At 44.3% G+C, this 22,297-nt stretch overlaps 1 protein-coding gene and 1 non-coding gene across 2 annotated transcripts in view; one reads left to right on the top strand and one right to left on the bottom strand.

Moving 5' to 3' along the window:
• The window catches only part of LOC126284329 (ankyrin repeat domain-containing protein 6-like), a 147,054-nt gene that overhangs the window by 42,206 nt on the left and 82,551 nt on the right, over positions 1-22,297 (top strand). The window lies entirely within an intron of this gene.
• Trnas-uga (transfer RNA serine (anticodon UGA)) lies at positions 2,481-2,555 on the bottom strand. Its single transcript has one exon. It is a non-coding gene; the product is annotated as a tRNA-Ser (tRNA).

Consider the following 22,297-nt stretch of genomic DNA (forward strand, 5'->3'; position numbering starts at 1 on the left):
TTGCAAAAGATATTAACTTCTCTCAGGGAAGATGAAGACTTCACTTTTACATTTAAAGATGCTACAGCGAGTGCACCCACCTACGGCGCATTTCGTTCAGCGCGGCGTCACGGCAGCCTGCCACCCCCCCCCCCCCCCACTCACACACACACACACACACACACACACACACTCACACACACAACACACGGCAATACGGCGGCCCTGATCACAAGAGTTCCCTCACTACCCAAACGGGCAGTTTGCAAGCAGAATCGCACATGTGACGTGGTGATGAAAAATTAAGATTTCAAGAAATAAAGTTCTGTACTTTGGCCCATAAATCTAGCAACCAGTGTAAGTCTAAAAACTGACTTGATGCAGTGATAATTAACCGAAATGTAAATAACTTTATTGATGCAGATTATGTAGTTTCTCTGATTTTTAATGAGTGTTAGAAGTCCACAAGTTTTTATGAATTTTTGTAGAAGGTAAGCTAGTCTGCACCGGTGCAAGCAACCACGGCAAGTTATGTGCCAGAATCAGGTATTCACTCTGCAGCCGAGTGTGCGCTGATATGAAACTTCTGGTCCAGCACATAGTTTTAATCTGTCAGGAAGTTTCAAGTTATTAGCCTTTCATACTTCAGTTCCCCCATAAAGCTCTCCAATTACTGTCCTTCACATATTACGTAATCAATAGAACCTTCAAATCGTGATGTGACATTTCCATTTAAACGATATTCCAAGGTTGTTTTGGTGTAGATGTCTCAGATTTCCGTTTCCAATGTACAGTCAGTATGTCACTAGGACAGTACTGAGTGCTCCTTATGACCTCAGCTGTTTTGCGCCTAAAGCCCCAATAAACAAACAAATCAGGGTAGCAGATATATCTTATATACATTTCATTCACGGCAACCGTATGCAAAGCGTCCGCAGTGCGTTTTTACCTCTGCAAACTCTTTAAAATTTGGTGCAAAAGTTCTACTTACACTCCTGGAAATGGAAAAAAGAACACATTGACACCGGTGTGTCAGACCCACCATACTTGCTCCGGACACTGCGAGAGGGCTGTACAAGCAATGATCACACGCACGGCACAGCGGATACACCAGGAACCGCGGTGTTGGCCGTCGAATGGCGCTAGCTGCGCAGCATTTGTGCACCGCCGCCGTCAGTGTCAGCCGGTTTGCCGTGGCATACGGAGCTCCATCGCAGTCTTTAACACTGGTAGCATGCCGGGACAGCGTGGACGTGAACCATATGTGCAGTTGACGGACTTTGAGCGAGGGCGTATAGTGGGCATGCGGGAGGCCGGGTGGACGTACCGCCGAATTGCTCAACACGTGGGGCGTGAGGTCTCCACAGTACATCGATGTTGTCGCCAATGGTCGGCGGAAGGTGCACGTGCCCGTCGACCTGGGACCGGACCGCAGCGACGCACGGATGCACGCCAAGACCGTAGGATCCTACGCAGTGCCATAGGGGACCCCACCGCCACTTCCCAGCAAATTAGGGACACTGTTGCTCCTGGGGTATCGGCGAGGACCATTCGCAACCGTCTCCATGAAGCTGGGCTACGGTCCCGCACACCGTTAGGCCGTCTTCCGCTCACGCCCCAACATCGTGCAGCAGGCCTCCAGTGGTGTCGCGACAGGCGTGAATGGAGGGACGAATGGAGACGTGTCGTCTTCAGCGATGAGAGTCGCTTCTGCCTTGGTGCCAATGATGGTCGTATGCGTGTTTGGCGCCGTGCAGGTGAGCGCCACAATCAGGACTGCATACGACCGAGGCACACAGGGCCAACACCCGGCATCATGGTGTGGGGAGCGATCTCCTACACTGGCCGTACACGTCTGGTGATCGTAGAGGGGACACTGAACAGTGCACGGTACATCCAAACCGTCATCGAACCCATCGTTCTACCATTCCTAGACCGGCAAGGGAACTTGCTGTTCCAATAGGACAATGCACGTCCGCATGTATCCCGTGCCACCCAACGTGCTCTAGAAGGTGTAAGTCAACTACCCTGGCCAGCAAGATCTCCGGATCTGTCCCCCATTGAGCATGTTTGGGACTGGATGAAGCGTCGTCTCACGCGGTCTTCACGTCCAGCACGAACGCTGGTCCAACTGAGGCGCCAGGTGGAAATGGCATGGCAAGCCGTTCCACAGGACTACATCCAGCATCTCTACGATCGTCTCCATGGGAGAATAGCAGCCTGCATTGCTGCGAAAGGTGGATATACACTGTACTAGTGCCGACATTGTGCGTGCTCTGTTGCCTGTGTCTATGTGCCTGTGGTTCTGTCAGTGTGATCATGTGATGTATCTGACCCCAGGAATGTGTCAATAAAGTTTCCCCTTCCTGGGACGATGAATTCACGGTGTTCTTATTTCAATTTCCAGGAGTGTAATAAACCTCATTAATACGCCAGAATGAGATTTTACCCCTGCAGCGAAGTGTGCGCTGATATGAGACTTCCTGGCAGATTAAAACTGTCTGCCCGACCGAGACTCGAACTCGGGACCTTTGCCTTTCACGGGCAAGTGCTCTACCATCTGAGCTATCGAAGCACGAGTCACAGCTGGTACTCACAGCTTTACTTCTGCCAGTATCCGTCTTCTACCTTCCAAACGTTACAGAAGCTCTCCTGCGAACATTGCAGAACTAGCACTCCTGAAAGAAAGGATATTGCGGAGACAAGGCTTAGCCACAGCCTGGGGGATGTTTCCAGAATGAGATTTTCACTCTGCAGCGGAGAGCTTCTGTAAAGTTTGGAAGGTAAGAGACGGATACTGGTAGAAGTAAAGCTGTGAGTACCGGCACTGAGTCGTGCTTCGGTAGCTCAGATGGTAGAGCACTTGCCGCGAAAGGCGAAGGTCCCGAGTTAGAGTCTCGGTCGGGCACACAGTTTTAATCTGCCAGGAAGTTTCAGAATTAATTGTTAATTTTAATAACAGTACAAGTAATAATAATGATAAAGGACGAAACAAGGTTCACTCTGTCGAACGTGAACTGTTTTCATTGAGGTTTATAACAAACCGCTCCTCTCTCTCCTCTATAATGCAGTCTTATTTCCACATTTGAGTTTCCACTTTTTCTACAGTTCCTCTGCAGTCACTGTTCTTACTGCTTCTTCTAGCAGTACTTTAACTTCCGACATTTTGTATGTTCTGTTTTTCGCTGCAACGTAGCCTTTGATTCTGGTCCACACTAACTTGATGGCGTTTAATTCACAGTGGTACGGAGGAATTCTGAGGACAGTTTTCCCTGCATTCTTCGCCATTTCATCTATTGCTTATTCGTTGTGCGCTATTCTGTGATTTTTCACTATATCTAAAAGTTCTTTCTTCAACATACCGTCTTTGAAATGTATTCGATAATCAGACATTTCTCTTTACCTGATGGGCCCTTGCTTCCGGTGGATAATCCGGACAGAAAAACATGTTTTGAGGAATTTATTGTATCATCTACCCAGACGTAACTTTGGGTATGTCCTGCGTTCACCCACGTCTCGTCCAAATAGTAAATGGGTCTGCCTTCATCTCTCAACCGTTTAATGGTTCGAAGATAACGCCGCCATAAAATGATGACATCCCTGTCTATTAGCATGCTATCGCGCCCCCGCCGGACATATTCGAAATTCATTTTTCTCAATAACTTATAAAATGTAGTTCTCCGAAAATTGCCCAGGTCTGCATCTTTGTTCACGACTGTAAGCACTTTGTCAATTGTTGGCAATTCGTTACGAATAAAAAAAAACGTGTATTTTTCTTCGTATCGCATTTCTATCGAAGTCATCAACACTTTCAGAAAGTTTCTGTCGTAATTTTCTTTCCTTGGAAGACTTCAAAGATATGTGGCCTTGTACTCATCACACAATACACTGAAGAACGTCCGACGCCTGTAGCTGCAGCTGTTTTCGAAACAATGTCACTGATCGACTGCTCTGGATGTAACCGTTCCGTTTTATAGACATTAAGCGCCATGTGCTTCTCAGAAGAACTTAATCATTTCTTCTTTGCTCGCTTCTTTGGTGGACTCAGAATAGACAGGTCGACCTCGCTCGCTGAATCCGTGGATGACATAATGAGGACAGCCGTATGTGGTGTTAATGAAATAAGTGAATATATAAAATAAGAAATCATGCGATGCTATTGGATACGCACATAAACAGTGAATGCTCAGCGTGACTACAAACACATATACTTACTCTAATAACCAACAACTAGTCTTTCAAGCGTCTTTACAGATGAACATAAGATATCCTGAAATCGCCACTGTACAACACCCACTAACGAGCTCACACCTGCAACTGAGACGGCCACACTGACTGAGCGCCGCGCCTGCGAACCGCAGAATGCATCGCTCATAAAGGACAAACGGTTGCACCCATCGCATTCGAACAAACTACAAAATGAAATTCAAATCTTTCTGAAACTTTTATCGCTTACACGCCCACAAAAAAAATTAAAGAGGAAAATTTTGTCGCTTACTATATTTCGGATGATGATTTGGTAAAAGTTCTGCATCAGAGGTGAGATTGTAATTTATTACTTCACTATTACTGACTCTATTGGGCAGAAAATTTGCAGACATCATCAACATATAGTACTGAAGGCAATTACAAAATTATTTTGCTGTGCGACACACAGTTTAGGAGATATGGCGTGATAAATATAGAGTAACGCGAAATAACAACTTTTCCTGAAAGCTTAAATATTTCTCTTTTTCAGTGACAATAAATTTTAATGTATTGTAAAAGAAGGTGTCGGAAGGTAGTTCTCGGATCACTTTATTATGTTCAGGTGCCAAATTCTAAAAAACACGAATTTCACTTTTTAATTTCTGGCGCGCCTGCCTTGTACACCCCTCGGCGGCAGAGCAGTGGTCACGCGCTTGACGTGTTTATAGTACGTCTCGTGTTTCGGTGAATGGAGGTATAGTAGCTATTTTTCAATTTCCTTACATGGCCAAGAAAAAAAAAACATAAAATTTCTTTTCTAAACACACCTTCACCAAACCTGAAATTAAAACTTCTGTGCTATGTTCATTAGTAAAGTTGTATTTCTAACATGCACTTTCGACAATGCTCAATGATCGTCATGCAGATCAAACTCAAAGCTTTTACTCATCTATATTTTTACACCGTTTTCTACTGAAAAAACTCTCCGGGACGCAGTTCCTGGTAACAGCAAATCTTCCCCTTACGTTTCCAGCCTTCTTAACTCAGCTGCACCCCAGTTCTCCTCAAACTTACCGCACGTATTTTTCCGATGTCGTGTAGTCGGCATAGGCCTCCAAAAACGAGTGGCACTTTTCCCACTGGCACCTGAAGTACTGGCTTTGGCTTTTAATTCATTGCATTAGTTTCACATATTTTTGGAAGTGATTGGTTGTGATTCTACTGAGCTGCTGATTTAGATCCGCCGAATGCAGAGAGAAATACTGTGACGTTAGAAAGTATTACATAACTTGTATCAGTTTACTTGTTAGGCCGTTCGTAGGAGATTACATTGTTTTACTTTTGCAGTGGCTTTTTGAGCGGAGTGGAGAATGTGAACCTCATAATAACGTTGCTAAAATGGAATCTCCACCTTTTATGAGTCGCTTCGTCCCACAGCTCTTAGCGAGTTACAGTATGTGGCAGCTTCAATAGCGAGCACATTGGAAACACCGGTAAAGCTTATTTCCCCCATATCCATCCCAAATTTCCCCAGGAACATCCTCTTCTTATACTGGCCATCTTTATCTGAATAGTGATTTACTGTTCGTCGAGGGCAGACAACACCTGTGAAGGTTTCCTCAGAATGCTTCCGGTTTTGCGCGGCAGAACGGTTGCGGTAGACTCTAAAGAACACGCTGCAATGTAGGAGTGTTCGTTCATCCTACGTTTGTGGATCCAAATGCATTAGTCAAAAAGGAGAACTACCGTTTACTGTGCTAGAGGAGGGGAAAGAAAACTACGAAACGGCAAGTTACAAGTTATGTCCTTTTCATAAGTTGGTACCTACCCAGACTCTATGCGACGTAACACACACACACACACACACACACACACACACACACACACAAAATGTCAAGTGGTAGAGATAAGAGTAAAGTCCAGGTGATATAGCTACACAATAGCGTGTCACTCTGGACTGATGAGGACCATCTAGACTCAGTCTTTGTATTGTAAAAGTTGTTACTGCTGAAGAATTTCATGGTTGTTTTTGGAATGTGTCCTACGGTCGTCTGTTCAGATACTGTTCCTGAGTTACAATGTACCTAAACTAATGTAGCTTCCAAGACACATGTTCTAAAGAAAACTACGAGCTCTCAAGTTCGAAGGTACGCCCTTTCCATGATTTGGTACCTACTCAGACACTATGGGGCGAAACACATACACACATGTATACTACTAATACCATCAGTTACATTTATACAGTAAACGCTATTAGAGAGAAGAACGTAAATATTGCGTTCCCCATTTAATAAGTACCTTGCGATCGAGTTCCATTCTAAATACTATATTTACACTTTCTGATCATTTCCGTATATATTATATGGGAAACGGGGACTAGCAGCAGCAGATGAAGAAAAACACACACACATACACATATAAGTGTATACAAGTAAAATATATACATGCAAACGTAGTCTGCAGTGGTGAGAAAAATTTGCATGTACACTGACGCACACTCACATACGTACATTTATGACAATCAGTTCATCCAACTATTCTGCACATACAACAATCAATCACAAATGAACTACTTGTTCTCAGGATGCGACAGCCCTACTTAAAGCTGCAGTGCAGTATGTACCTCTTTGCCTCGTTATAGAAAGACCACTTTGCACACGATATGTGGAGTGGCATCAACATCTTTGAGCAGGTACCTCCTCTAATCCTCTATCGAGATAGCCTTACCCATCTCCACGGCGATTAGTCCTTGACTGAAGAAAGTTACCAGCATAGATGTTAGCGTGGCAACGTAATTTCTTATGCCATAACGCTTCTGCCAACGGTAACCGAAATGAATTCCTACCAATTTCCATGGTTTTCCCGAAAACTGAAAAAAATTAGAGATTAATAAATAATTCAAAGTCACATGTCGCAAGTTCCCTCTGATATTTACTACACCAATCTACTATTTCAATCAGCGATAGTGCTTGATGGAGATACCACGCGTGTTTCCAGTAGGTTCCATTACCGACGTGAGACATTGCCGGAAATTTCTGCAGTTGAGGATATACCTCTGCTTATTTCCCAGCAGTTTCATTTGCTTGGAGACGTAATCAATGCGAAGGAGGACTTAGCGCTCCAGACACAGTGGGAAGTCGCTGTGTGTATGTCACGTATATGGGTTTGATATGCCAGTATTGCCTTCAAGACATACCAGCTACAACAATATCCAACCTCATAATGGATCTTTTTCTCCAGTCTGACAATTTCCTCTTCAGACGTCCATCGGAACCCACCAATTAGCACAGACTGTTGCATGGCAAGCTCACAGAGGTTGGTTACATCCAAGTAAAGGATGTAACGTAAATCATTAGATGGCCTCTAGTCTTTCTCGCTCATTCGGAGGTCATTCACCTTGGGGTACCCGTGAACTCACTGGCGAAGTTCACGCGAGTCTCACATTTGGAGAAGAGCAGCATGTCAACATTGGCCAACAGCTCGATGCATATTGCGTCCTACAAAGCCATGGCACAGTGATATAGAAGCCAGTATCCAGAGAGTACGTGGCCAGGATTGCACTCCAGAATTTCTCAGAAATGTCCGCAAGGAGGCGTACATCGCTGTTGATGAGCCGCCTAGCACATTCAGGGGTGTTGAGCTTCTGCCAAACATTCGCTGCTTGTCCTTACTCTGCATCCATTATGGTAATAATGCCTGAGAGTTTACCGGCGAATATATATATCAGGGAACATGGCTCTATGTCTACATCTACACTGTGCAAACGACGGTGAAGAGCGTGGTAGAGGGAATACCCCCAAAACAACTGCTGCTAGGGCTGTTATCAATTCCTTTCACGTATTGGACAAGAGCAGAATGGTCGTTTGAATACCTCTGTGCTTGCTGTAATTAATCTAATCTTGTTCTCACGATCCCTAAGTGAGCGATATGCAGGGGTTGTACTATATTCCTAGACTCGTCATTTAAAGTCTGCCCTGGAAACTACGTTAATATATCCCCTTTGTGAAGTGATTCTACCAATAAACCGGGTTAACGACAAGCGCCGGGACGACGATCAAGACCGGAAGAGCAGGGAGGGCTATGACAGTCTGCCGCTGTGGCCGAGCGGTTCTAGGCGCTACAGTCTGGAGCCGAGCGACCGTTACGTTCGCAGGTTCGAATCCTGCCTCTGGCACTGATATGTGTGATGTCCTTAGGTTAGTTAGCTTTAAGTAATTCTAAGTTCTAGGGGACTGATGACCTCAGATGTTAAGTTCCGTAGTACCCAGAGCCATTTGAATCATTTTGAGGGCTGTGAGACGACGTCAGCCATCTCCTCTCTAGAACGACACCGAGATAGGAGCGGCATCTAGGCCAAGAGAATATAAACGCCGCACCGCTTGGCCGCGTCCGAGTTGAAGACGAGCCGTCCTACGAACGCAACAGCAGCGACTTATGAACTGTACTGTTTTACTTGCAATGGAATTGTATATACCGTAGGACACTGATTGTTTGCATGTCGCCATTTGCTTGCGACTCACCATTGTGAATACGCGAAGTTCAGTATTGTCATTTATCTTACTGTTATAAACTACATTAATACGAGAATGAGATTTTCACTCTGCAGCGGAGTGTGCTCTGATATGAAACTTCCTGGCAGATTAAAACTGTGTGCCGGACCGAGACTCGAACTTGGGACCTATGTCTTTCGCGAGCAAGTGCGAAGGGCAAAGGTCCCGAATTCGAGTCTCGGTCCGGCACACAGTTTTAATGTGCCAGGAAGTTACATTAATACGATTGACATGAATTGTTGTCTAGCGATCCTAGAAAGCAGCTTTCCTAAGCGCCCTGTATTAGACGAGTGGGCAGAACACAACAGAAATATACAACCAGCTTTACCAACGACTTGGGCCCAAGCGAGCGTCCCACTTCATGTCCCTAAATATTTACACCTAAATAAAATAAATTTACAGATTCCAGCTGAGACTCGCTGATACTAAACTCAATAGGATACAGTGTTTTTTCGTTCTGTGAAATGCACAATTTTAGATTCCTGAACGTTTAAAGCAAGTTGTGAATCTTGGTACCGCTTTGAACTCCTGTCAAGGTAGGGAGAGTAAATGAACAGCTTTGTTCAAACAGTACTTCGTTGTAGATGACAACATCATCTGCGAAAAGTCTTAGGTTATTATAAAGTTTGTGCACGAGACACATGCAACATAAACAGCAAGGGACCCACTAGACGTTGCTGGAGAATATCTCAAGTTACTTCTACATGCGTCGTTGACCTTCCATACAGGACCTGCATGGGACCTGCGATTCGCACGAGCGAGGATTTCGAAACCCATGCTGGCTGGCATGCAGGAGGCCGCCAAGAGCGAGACACTTCATTATGTTAGAGATCAGAATATGTTCTAAGATTCTACAACACATGGATGTCAAGAATATTGGCCAGTAGTTTGCTGGATCATTTCTGCAAACCTTCTTGTAAACGGATGTGTCGCTTGCATTCTTCCAACTAGTGAACACAGTTTTTTGTTTGAGGCATCTACGATAGAGTACAGTTAACAAAGAGTCTAAATCAGCAGCAAAGGGGTACACAAGCCTGGGGCTTCACTTGACGGTTTCACCCGTATCTAAAAAATGGTTCAAATGGCTCTGAGCACTATGGGACTCAACTGCTGTGGTCATCAGTCCCCTAGAACTTAGAACTACTTAAACCTAACTAACCTAAGGACATCACACACATCCATGCCCGAGGCAGGATTCGAACCTGCGACCGTAGCAGTCCCGCGGTTCCGGACTGCGCGCCTAGAACCGCTAGACCACCGCGGCCGGCTAGCCCGTATCTCAGCGCCACTACAACTGACGTCTATTTCACTTTTATCTTCAGTGGTACGAGAAATAAACGGGGGCAATAGCATTTGGAAACAGAGTTAAGCATTTCTTCTTTTGCTGCTCTCGGATTCAGTTCATGAGCAGTCCGTGACTGACTGGACGCTATCTCTGGTGCCTTCACATACGACCGGATTTTGTTTAGGTTTTGTGAAAGATATTGCAACAATATTCTGCAGACAAGAATCACTGGAAGCTTCACGCTTTGCTCCCTTGACAGCCAAACGCGTTTCATTCAGTATCTTTCTATCTATAGCCTCGTGCTTTGCTTTATACATATTAGACAATAGCTTTTCAAGATTTTAAACATGGCTGATACAGCAACTGTTGAAATTCTTCACGATAAAGGATGACAGCCAAAACAGTTGCAGGATAACAATTTGTTAAAGTTCTTGACCAAGGTTTTGGTATATACAAATATACCTTAATCAGAAGTGCACTAGTACCCTCTTTCGTTAGCTGTGTTCCATAGCGCAATCTTCATCTGTTTGACACTAGGACGCAGGTAGATTGGTTCCATATTTTCTATTTTACATAAATGTTTTTAAATGGTCTGATATGTTTTATTTATTAAGACAGGAGGTTCGAATTATCACAACTCTTCATAATTTTATGCGCTTATGTAGGTATCCATGGATTTTAATATGCGCGAGTGTTTGGCACAAGTGCCCTCTCTCGGCGAAACCGTCTGCCCTAGTGCTTTCACACTCTCGTCTCAATAGTTCATAGGCGAAGTACTGGTGCTAAACTGTTCGCATTGACCCTGTGCCCATAATCATGTTGTACAAATGGAGAAGATGTGTTAATTATTGACGACGCCTTTGGCACAATTGTTTTATTAATCTCCAATCCATGATGTAATTTTAGTAAGTAACTAAAAGATTTTGTGCGTGTATTACTCTGGTAATTTCACTGTTACTTCAGCTTTAGTGTTTCTCATTTCCGATGATAAGGTTTTGCTAATGAAGGGGTCTTCCTGTTCAGGATTTTTTACTTCTGATGAAGGTATATTTATATATAGCGAAACATTGGTCAAGAATTTTAATAATTTTTTATCCTGCAACTGTTCTGGCTGTCATCCTTTATCGTGATCAATAGCCTTTGTTTCATTAGGAATTTTTTACGATAACTTTACACTATGTAGGTACTCTCCCATCATTAACTGTTCGAGGTTGCATATCAACCAGTGAATGGTCAACTTTTCTTTTAAACTTGAGCTATAGTACATATGTAGTGGGTCGAATAATTAGAACGAATACGTTAGTCAAGGCTAGGAGTTTTACAATAACGAAGTTGATTAAAATGTGAAAGAACGTTGGGAGCCAGAAGTCATATGTGTGTTACATTCTGTTGCGCAGATCAGTGCTATGATACCATGGCGTAACTGGTTCGCCGCATGGCAGGTTGTATTCGGGTCAGTTACTCTAGCCGAGCGACGCCGCAGTGTTCAAATGGCTCTGAGCACTATGCGACTTAACTTCTGAGGTCATCAGTCGCCTAGAACTTAGAACTGATTAAACCTAACTAACCTAAGGACATCACACACATCCATGCCCGAGGCAGGATTCAAACCTGCGACCGTAGCGGTCGCTCGGCTCCAGACTGTAGCGCCTAGAACCGCACGGCCACTCCGGCCAGCGCCGCAGTGTTCCACCGACCTGTTGGGGAACATGAACAGCAGAAAGCCGTATTTAAGAACTAGCAGCTAACTCGTCAACTTGGTCCCTCGTGGGGTGTTGGAATGACGCAGAGCCTGTGTCACTTAGCGTCACCTCCACTTTGGAGACGTCAGTGGCATCCCAGTCATCGTAACGACCACAGCCGTGATGCAGGTCGTTGCCTAGGAGGCGCTAGAGCGACGCCGCCGTAACTACCGTCGGACGCCCTCAACAGGCAGCCGTCTGTCACGGGAGTCGTCGCTCGGGTTACGTTGTGGTAACGTACAGTCGCCATCGTCCAGGGACGCTGCCTCCAAAAACGCCGTTACGAGGGCAGGGGCAGTCGCAGCCGGGGATGGTTGCTGAGATAGGGCACTGGCCTCTCCCACTGCTCCCCCCTCCAGCTGCCTCCACACCAAAGGTTCGCGGCGCTTGGTTCCAGCCACCAACGTCAGACCCTGCAAGGCCGAGGGCCGGCGCAGGTTCCAGTCGATGCCAGCGCTGCTACAAACCTCACGGAGGGTGCGCGCCTGAGGATCCGCCGGCCACCTTCGACGCCGCCGTGAAAATTACGAGTGATGATGATGTTTGGTTTTATTTGGCGCTCAACTACGCGATCATCAGCGCCCATACAAAGTCTCAGTTTTTCACACAGTCCAATTTAGCCACTGTCACAAACGCTGGAATAATGAAACGATGAGGACAAAACAAATACCCAGACCCCGGGGAGAGAAAATACCCAACCGCCGGGAATCGAACCTGGGACCCCATGATCCAGAGGCAGCAAAGTTAGCCACTAGACCATGAGCCGCCGACGTATTACGAATGGAAGCAAACATCGCCCAGAGGGCTCACAACAAATGTATAGAAGTTAATCAACAAATGTTGTTATTCTATCAGGACCCATACCCTCATCATCCTCTTCCCCACGCCCAGCAGAGAACCCACCTTCAAATCCAGTGACGGGTAGTAGAGTCCCGTGCCAGTTAAGACGGCCTGTTTACGCATCTAAAGGCTACTGCCGTAAACTAAAAGTTTAAAGTTCCTTGCTGAGATATGACATTACTGATTCTCTGTCGAGTTTACTGAACATGTAAATCTTTATGCTTGTTTGAGTCGTCCTTTCCACTTTGTTATTCATTACTGCAATAACTGCCTCACGGTCACTGCTGACAATTTCGATGTGGACCTCCCCAAGGAAATGAGGTCTGTTGTTTCCATTAGATCTTACATATTTCCATCACGAGTGGCGCTCTGATCTATTTTTCTAGGTAGTTTCCGGAGAATGCATTGTAACCTCCTCACAAAAAAATTCCGAAACCTCCCAACAGTAAAAAAATATAACTATAACATTGACATTTCGCGTAACCTCCCAATAAATAAATTGCGTAACCTATCAATAATAAAATGTGACTAATCTCTCAATAAAAAATTTTCGCTCACTTATAACCTTTCAGTAATGACTGTGAATTTAAACTGGTGAATTTTGGACATCAGCAGCTCTGCGTCATGGCCCTGAAAGATCATTCTGAATAAATTGAAAATTCTTACCTTAATAAGGTCGCCGGATAACGCGTATATATCTGCTCCTATAAGATTTTTTTGTGGCACACCCCTGTGCAGTGCTGGCCGATAGATTTGCCATGTGTAAAAAGAAACAACTGATTTTTCTTTTCAATAATCGCAATGACCAAGGATTGGAGGTATTAGTAATTTCTTTAAATTGTAATGAATGATTGTCAAAAGTTACTTTTTATGAGAAATATTATTATTCATTTTTTAAAACATTTAAATGGGACTTAATATAATAACACTCCATATGCGCGAAGCCATCGCTCCCCACGCCCGGCCCAGACAACTTCATACACACCACGACTGCAAGCTACGACTACTGCAACTGCTACAGACCCTGCTCTTACTGCATACAACACTGCTCTTTGGTCTGAGATTCTCTTATACCTTACATATCGCAGGCAGCACATGAGCACTCCATCGAAATTACATCCGCTCGAGTGCGCTAACAACAAATTCCTTAGTCATGGACCTCTTACAGCATTTAGTAATGCTCCATGGGATTTATTCTGATGTTCACAACTAATAGCACTGCAATTATCTCAGTTGCCTGCTGGATGGTTAAAATCTCATCCAGTGATTAAAGTATGATTAGGAAACTTACGTACAAGCAAACTCAGATTTTCATTATAGTTTACTGTTACATCTGGAGGTGAGTCCCCCGTGAACCATAGACTTTGCCGTTGGTGGGGAGGCTTGCGTGCCTCAGCGATACAGATAGCCGTACCGTAGGTGCAACCACAGCGGAGGGGTATCTGTTGAGAGGCCAGACAAGCGTGTGGTTCCTGAAGAGGGGCAGCAGCCTTTTCAGTAGTTGCAGGGGCAACAGTCTGGATGATTGACTGATCTGGCCATGTAACACTAACCAAAATGGCCTTGCTGTGCTGGTACAGCGATCGGCTGAAAGCAAGGGGAAACTACGGCCGTAATTTTTTCCCGAGGGCATGCAGCTTTACTGTTTGGATAAATGATGATGGCGTCCTCTTGGGTAAAATATTCCGGAGGTAAAATAGTTCCCCATTCCGATCTCCGGGCGGGGACTACTCAGGAGGACGTCGTTATCAGGAGAAAGAAAACTGGCGTTCTACGGATCGGAGCGTGGAATGTCAGAACACTTAATCGGGCAGGTAGGTTAGAAAATTTAAAAAGGGAAATGGATAGGTTAAAGTTGGATATAGTGGGAATTAGTGAAGTTCGGTGACAGGAGGAACAAGAATTTTGGTCAGGTGAATACAGGGTTATAAATACAAAATCAAATAGGGGTAATAGGTTCAATAATGAATAGAGCAATAGGAATGCGGGTAAGCTACTACAAACAGCACAGCGAACACATTGTTGTGGACAAGATAGACACCAAGTCCACGCCTACAACAGTAGTGCAAGTCTATATGCCTACTAGCTCTGCAGATAACGAAGAAATTGAAGAAATGTATGATGAGATACGAGAAATTATTCAGATTGTGAAGGGAGACGAAAATTTAATAGTCATGCGTGACTGGAATTCGATAGTAGGAAAAGGAAGAGAAGGAAACGTAGTAGGTGAATATGGATTGGGGTTAAGAAATGAAAAAGGAAGCCGTCTGGTGGAATTTTGCACAGAGCACAACTTAATCATAACTAACACTTGGTTCAAGAATCGTAAAAGAAGGTTGTATACATGGAAGAAGCCTGGAGATACTGACAGGTTTCAGATAGATTATATAATGGCAAGGCAGAGATTTAGGAACCAAGTTATAAATTGTAAGACATTTCCAGGGGCAAATGTGGACTCTGACCACAATCTATTGGTTATGAACTGCAGATTAAAACTGAAGAAACTGCAAAAAGGTGGGAATCTTAGGAGATGGAGGCTTATCTCACTAGGGGTACGATAAATACTACCTACAGGAAAATTAAAGAGACCTTTTGAGAAAAGAGAACCACTTGTATGAATATCAAGAGCTCAGATGGAAATCCAGTTCTAAGCAAAGAAGTGAAAGCAGAAAGGTGAAAGGAGTATATAGAGGGCCTATACAAGTGCGATGTACTTGAGGGCAATGTTATAGAAATGGAAGAGGATGTAGATGAAGATGAAATCGGAGATATCATACTGCGTGAAGAGTTTGATAGAGCATTGAAAGACCTAAGTCGAATCAAGGCTTTCCCAAAGAATGCAGGCGTTGACAGATGTGAAAATTACCGAACTATCAATTTAATAAGTCATGGCTGCAAAATACTAACGCGAATTCTTTACAGATGAATGGAAAAATTGGTAGAAGCCGACCTCAGGGAAGATCAGTTTGGATTCCGTAGAAATATGGGAACACGTGAGGCAATACTGACCCTAAGATGTATTTTAGAAGCTAGATTTAGAAAAGGCAAACCTACGTTTCTAGCATTTATAGACTTAGAGAAAGCTTATGAAAATGTTGACTGGAATACTCTCTTTCAAATCCTGAAGGTGGCAGGTGTAAAATACAGGGAGCGAAAGGCTATTTACAGTTTGTACAGAAACCAGATGGCAGTTATAAGAGTCGCGGAACATGAAAGGGAAGCAGCAGTTGGGAAGGGAGTGAGACAGGGTTGTAGACTCTCCCGGATGTTGTTCAATCTGTATATTGAGCAAGCAGTAAAAGAAACAAAAGAAAAGTTCGAAGTAAGCATTAAAATCCATGGAGAAGAAATAAAAACTTTGAGGTTCGCCGATGACATTGTAATTCTGTCAGAGACAGCAAAGGACTTGGAAGAACAGTTGAATGGAATGGATAGTGACTTGAAAGGAGGATATAAGATGAACATCAACAAAAGCAAAACGACGATAATGGAATGTAGTCGAATTAAGTCGGGTGATGCTGTGGGAATTAGATTAGGAAATGAGACACTTAAAGTAGCAAAGTATTTTTGCTATTTGGGGAGAAAAAGACTGATGATGGTCGAAGTAGAAAGGATATTAAATGTAGACTGGCAATGACAAGGAAAGCGTTTCTGAAGAAGAGAAATTTGTTAACATCAAGTATAGATTTAAGTGTCAGGACGTCGTTTCTGAAAGTATTTGTATGGAGTGTAGCCATGTATGGAAGTGAAACATGAACGTTAAATAGTTTGGACAAGAAGAGAATAGAAGCTTTCGAAATGTGGTGCTACAGAAGAAAGCTGAAGATTAGACGAGTAGATCACGTAACTAATGAGGAGGTACTGAATAGAATTGGGGAGAAGAGGAGTTTGTGGCACAACTTGACTAGAAGAAGGGATCGGTTGGTAGGACATGTTTTGAGGCATCAAGGGATCACCAATTTAGTATTGGAGGGCAGAATGGAGGGTAAAAATCGCAGAGGGAGACCAAGAAATGAATACACTAAGCAGATTCAGAAGGATGTAGACCCAGTACTCACTGTGAGATGAAGAAGCTTGCACAGGATAGAGTAGCATGGAGAGCTGCATCAAACCAGTCTCAGGACTGAAGACCACAACAACAACAACTGGAAGTGAGAAAGACTATTGTAATTTTATGGCCACCCTTTAGATCTCCAAGCAGTTTCACATGCAGCTTCAATATTTACGTCGGTGTATTTCAGTTTCTTATCTATTTCAACAATTAAACCACTTCCATTACCTATTTCCCTTTACTTTCAATGTACGCCACAATTTTACCCAAATTTCGCACTGCACTCAACTTCACGTTTTAATCAGCTTTCTGTGCGTAGTAGGCTATAATGTTAGTTTCAGTGCTTCTTAGGGACTCTTCAAACTGCACCATTTTGTTGCAAGCACTTCGGCAATTCAAAGCTAGGGTTTTGATCCACCTGCAATAGGCATTTCTTTGTTTCTTACCCACATGCATGTTGGCTTCCTTCAGCTGTCGTTTCCTGGATTGGATGGAGTTTTGCCTAACCCAAATCATCCTGGAGTCCACCCATACACACAGTCAGCCTCTTGGTTAGTTGCCTTTGATCTGTAGTGCACATCTGCCTCTTTAAAGGGCCTCTCAACCCTGACGCGCAAGTCGAGGGAGTCACAGCCTAGCTTGTCACAGAAAGCCCGGGGAATGTCCCCATCAAATCCAGGTATTCGTAACAAACGACCCCCTTCTTCGTCAGAAGCCGAAACTTTGGATTATGTGAGAATGGAGCTCTGATAATATGCGTACCCTCCTTATGCTTGTCTCAGCACATTTCTGAAGAGACATATGCATGAAACATTGTGAAATCATAAAGTGGAGCATTATTTTGGCTGAAATACTCTTGAAAAACGAGATGTACTTCTCAATGCAGTCAGATATGACTCTTATCAGCTTTCAAACTGACCCAAGTGCTCAGTGAGAAAGTGAGCATCATACTCACTCACATTATGGTAAAAGACGGGTATATGTCACTGCAGCTGGTGTTTCATGTTGCGTACATTGTGAGCACAATCAACGTCACAGCTCATGCAACCATGTTGTTGACAAGAGTAATACATAGAAGAATGGAAAAATCTGAGGATGTGTTAGATGACGATAAGTTTGGCATTAGGAAAAGCAGAGACACCACAGAGGCAATTCTGACGTTGGAGTTGATAGTGGTAGCAAGACTAAAAAAAATCAAGATACATTCATAGGATTTATCGACCTAGAAGAAGCGTTCGACAATCTCAAATGATGCAACGTGTTCGAAATTCTGAGGAAAAAGGGGGTAAGGTATAGAGAAAGACAGGTAGTATAAAACATTTACAAGAGCCTTGGCAATAAGAACGAAGTGCTTGGATTAAAAATGGTCTAAGACTGTAGTGTAGTCATTCACCCCCTAGTGTTCAATCAATACATCGAAGAAGCAATGATGAAAAAGAAGAAAGGTTCAAGTGGAATTAAAATTCAGCGTGAAAGGATGGCAATCATTAGATCCGCTGACGACATTGGTATCATCAGTGGAAATGAAGAAAAATTACAGGATCTGCTGAATGGAATGAACAGTCTAATGAGTACAGAATATGGAATGAGTGTAAATCGAAGAAACACGAATGTAAAGAGAAGGAGCAGAAATGAGAAGAACGAGAAAGTGTATGTCTGGTACCTGTTGATCCACTGTGGACCTGGGAGAGCGACTAGTAAAATATTTAAGGTAGAAATTTGCCAAATAGCCGTGGATATTGAGAAGTTATTTTATTCTGTTTTCGTTAGCAGTTTCGGGCTTTCGGCAATTCAATATGCCATCTTCAGACCCCATATCCACCTCTAAAAAATTATCGATATTGGCGTACTGGGGCCATCTTTTTATGGGTGTCGTTAACTCTCAAGTGCTTCCTTCGAAGATCTGACTGCAACTGCAATTCTGTTACCTAACTAGCAAAATAATCGATAACTCACAGAGTGAGGTGGACATAAAAATAATGCTAGCATTGCAAAGAGCGCATTCCTGGCCACGAGAAGTGTACTAGTACCAAACATAGGCTTTAATTTGAGGAACAAAGTTCGGAGAATGTATCGATCTTCTTACAGAGGCACGAGTTTCCATTAACTTTTAACTGGCGTCAGTTGCGCGCTCTCTTTTGAACCGAGAGTGCAACAGCCTTTGCTTTCTCAGAATTTTTAGGATCTTGTTGGAAACTACAGCGGGTGAGTCTTTTTTGTCCTCAATCCACTTACTAGGCGCGTAATTGTCCACAGTTTGATTTAAAATCAGCTTGAAATTTGCCCATAATTTCTCTATATCCATCACACTAAACTAAATAATGTCAGGTCATTGTATAAGCGAGATGCTAACAACCACTTACCTGCAGTTCTCGCAGAAGCCGTTTCCTGATTTACTAACTTTAGTAACTATACATGATGCTCATTAGGCCCTGTCTTTATACTGACGCCGTCAATGAGTTACGACCCGTTTTGCTGTTGGAGGGGGGAGGGGGTCGAAAAGAAAAAGAATTGTTATTTTATATTTTTTGAAAAATGTCGAAGAAATTAATATTTTGGTGGGCACTTGGCAACAGAATCAGGGACTGATTACATTATCATAATAACATACGTTGAGCATTAAATACCTGGTTGGATTATTTTGAACAAGAGCAACAGAATGATTTATTTGATATCGTTCGGAAGAAACATTATCATTTCTCTCCATTTTTATAGTCGCGATGTAGTCAAACCCGGAGCAACACTAAGGGACCAGAAGATTTATAGACTTTAAAAGAAATGCAACAGTACACAATTAAAAAAGAGAGCTGATTCAGAAATAACAGGAAAACGATAATGTTTCTTCTGCCTCATGCTGCGTTCGGCCCATCAGCGTGATCATAATTTCTGGTGATGAACTAACATAAAATAATTAAAATTCAAGTAAATGAGGAGATGAAAATAATCAAGGTTAATTTACTAAAATAAGCACACTTACCTTTAACACACTTTTTTAATGCTACGTATCTTTTCATATTAAATTACAATAGACGAGTTTGTGGTTGAATACTTTATATACAACAGTCAAAATGTCCTCTTGATGCTGTCTGTTCGTAATCAATTACAAGAAACTAGATGTTTTCTGATTGGAAAAGTAACAATTAGCATATTTACTGAATATTTTCACTCAAAATATAAAATACCGATGCGGAACGCAGCCTTTCATGGAATACAAACAGTAAAAGGTGAGGCGCCCAATACCTCATTTGTCTTGAAACAACAGAATTCTTTTTTATATCATTAATCGATACTAATACACAGAGATTTTCTGGCACCGCGCTAGAGCGGTAAAGATAAAGACTAATACACTCCTGGAAATGGAAAAAAGAACACATTGACACCGGTGTGTCAGACCCACCATACTTGCTCCCGACACTGCGAGAGGGCTGTACAAGCAATGATCACACGCACGGCACAGCGGACACACCAGGAACCGCGGTGTTGGCCGTCGAATGGCGCTAGCTGCGAAGCATTTGTGCGCCGCCGCCGTCAGTGTCAGCCAGTTTGCCGTGGCATACGGAGCTCCATCGCAGTCTTTAACACTGGTAGCATGCCGCGACAGCGTGGACGTGAACCGTATCTGCAGTTGACGGACTTTGAGCGAGGGCGTATAGTGAGCATGCGGGAGGCCGGGTGGACGTACCGCCGAATTGCTCAACACGTGGGGCGTGAGGTCTCCACAGTACATCGATGTTGTCGCCAGTGGTCGGCGGAAGGTGCACGTGCCCGTCGACCTGGGACCGGACCGGACCGCAGCGACGCACGGATGCACGGATGCACGCCAAGACCGTAGGATCCTACGCAGTGCCGTAGGGGACCCCACCGCCACTTCCCAGCAAATTAGGGACACTGTTGCTCCTGGGGTATCGGCGAGGACCATTCGCAACCGTCTCCATGAAGCTGGGCTACGGTCCCGCACACCGTTAGGCCGTCTTCCGCTCACTCCCCAACACCGTGCAACCCGCCTCCAGTGGTGTCGCGACAGGCGTGAATGGAGGGACGAATGGAGACGTGTCGTCTTCAGCAATGAGAGTCGCTTCTGCCTTGGTGCCAATGATGGTCTTATGCGTGTTTGGCGCCGTGCAGGTGAGCGCCACAATCAGGACTGCATACAACCGAGGCACACAGGGCCAACACCCGGCACCATGGTGTGGGGAGCGATCTCCTACACTGGCCATACACCTCTGGTGATCGTCGAGGGGACACTGAATAGTGCACGGTACATCCAAACCGTCATCGAACCCATCGTTCTACCATTCCTAGACCGGCAAGGGAACTTGCTGTTCCAACAGGACAATGCACGTCCGCATGTATCCCGTGCCACCCAACGTGCTCTAGAAGGTGTAAGTCAACTACCCTGGCCAGCAAGATCTCCTGATCTGTCCCCCATTGAGCATGTTTGGGACTGGATGAAGCGTCTTCTCACGCGGTCTGCACGTCCAGCACGAACGCTGGTCCAACTGAGGCGCCAGGTGGAAATGGCATGGCAAGCCGTTCCACAGGACTACATCCAGCATCTCTACGATCGTCTCCATGGGAGAATAGCAGCCTGCATTGCTGCGAAAGGTGGATATACACTGTACTAGTGCCGACATTGCGCATGCTCTGTTGCCTGTGTTTATGTGCCTGTGGTTCTGTCAATGTGATCATGTGGTGTATCTGACCCCAGGAATGTGTCAATAAAGTTTCCCCTTCCTGGGACAATGAATTCACGGTGTTCTTATTTCAATTTCCAGGAGTCTAGATTCTGTCGCTCCTATGCGATAGTTCGTTTCTTTTACTTTACGAATGTTTGTTAACTTCAGGCCATCAGGCGTTTACTATTGAGTGTATATTAATGTGTGTGAGGCGAAAATTACTAATATTACTAGCTACAAGGTCTAAATATTACCATTGCGTCTGGGCTGCCGGACTAGATGCTCAAGACAATTTTCGGAAAGCATGTTCAAAAATACTTCGCAAGGTTGTCTCTCTGTATTCCCTGCAATGAATTCATAGACGTCTACAATCGGCAGGTTAAAGTCGCCTCCAACGAGTATTGCGTGGTATGTGTATTTACGGGCTACCGACGGTAGACTTGAATTGATGATTGCGTCACAGGGGAATCGGGAGGCCGGTAGAAACATCCAGGAATTAAAACTTCCTGGCAGATTAAAATTGTGTGCCAGACCGGGCAAGTGCTCTCCCAAGTGAGCTACCCAAGCACGACTCACGCCCTGTCCTCACAGCTTTACTTCCGACAGTACCTCGTCTCCTTACTTTCAAACTTTACTGAAGCTCTCCTGAAAGAAAGGATATTGCGGAGACATGGCTTAACCTCAGCCTAGGGGATGTTTCCAGAATGAGAAACTATATGGCCGCAGCTCCTGGTCGTGAGGTAACGTTCTCGCTTCCCGCGCCCGGGTTCCCGAGTTCGATTCCCAGCGGGGTCAGGGATTTTCTCTGCCTCGTGATACCTGGGAGTTGTGTGATGTCCTTAGATTAGTTAGGTTTAAGTAGTTCTCAGTTCTAGGGGACTGATGACCATTGCTCTTGTCCCATAGTGCTCAGAGCCATTTGAACCATTTTTTTTTGAGAAACTGTGTGCCGGATCGAGGCTCGAACTCGGGACCTTTGCCTTTCT

The sequence above is a fragment of the Schistocerca gregaria genome, chromosome 8, assembly GCF_023897955.1.
Source record: "Schistocerca gregaria isolate iqSchGreg1 chromosome 8, iqSchGreg1.2, whole genome shotgun sequence".
NCBI lineage: Eukaryota > Metazoa > Arthropoda > Insecta > Orthoptera > Acrididae > Schistocerca > Schistocerca gregaria.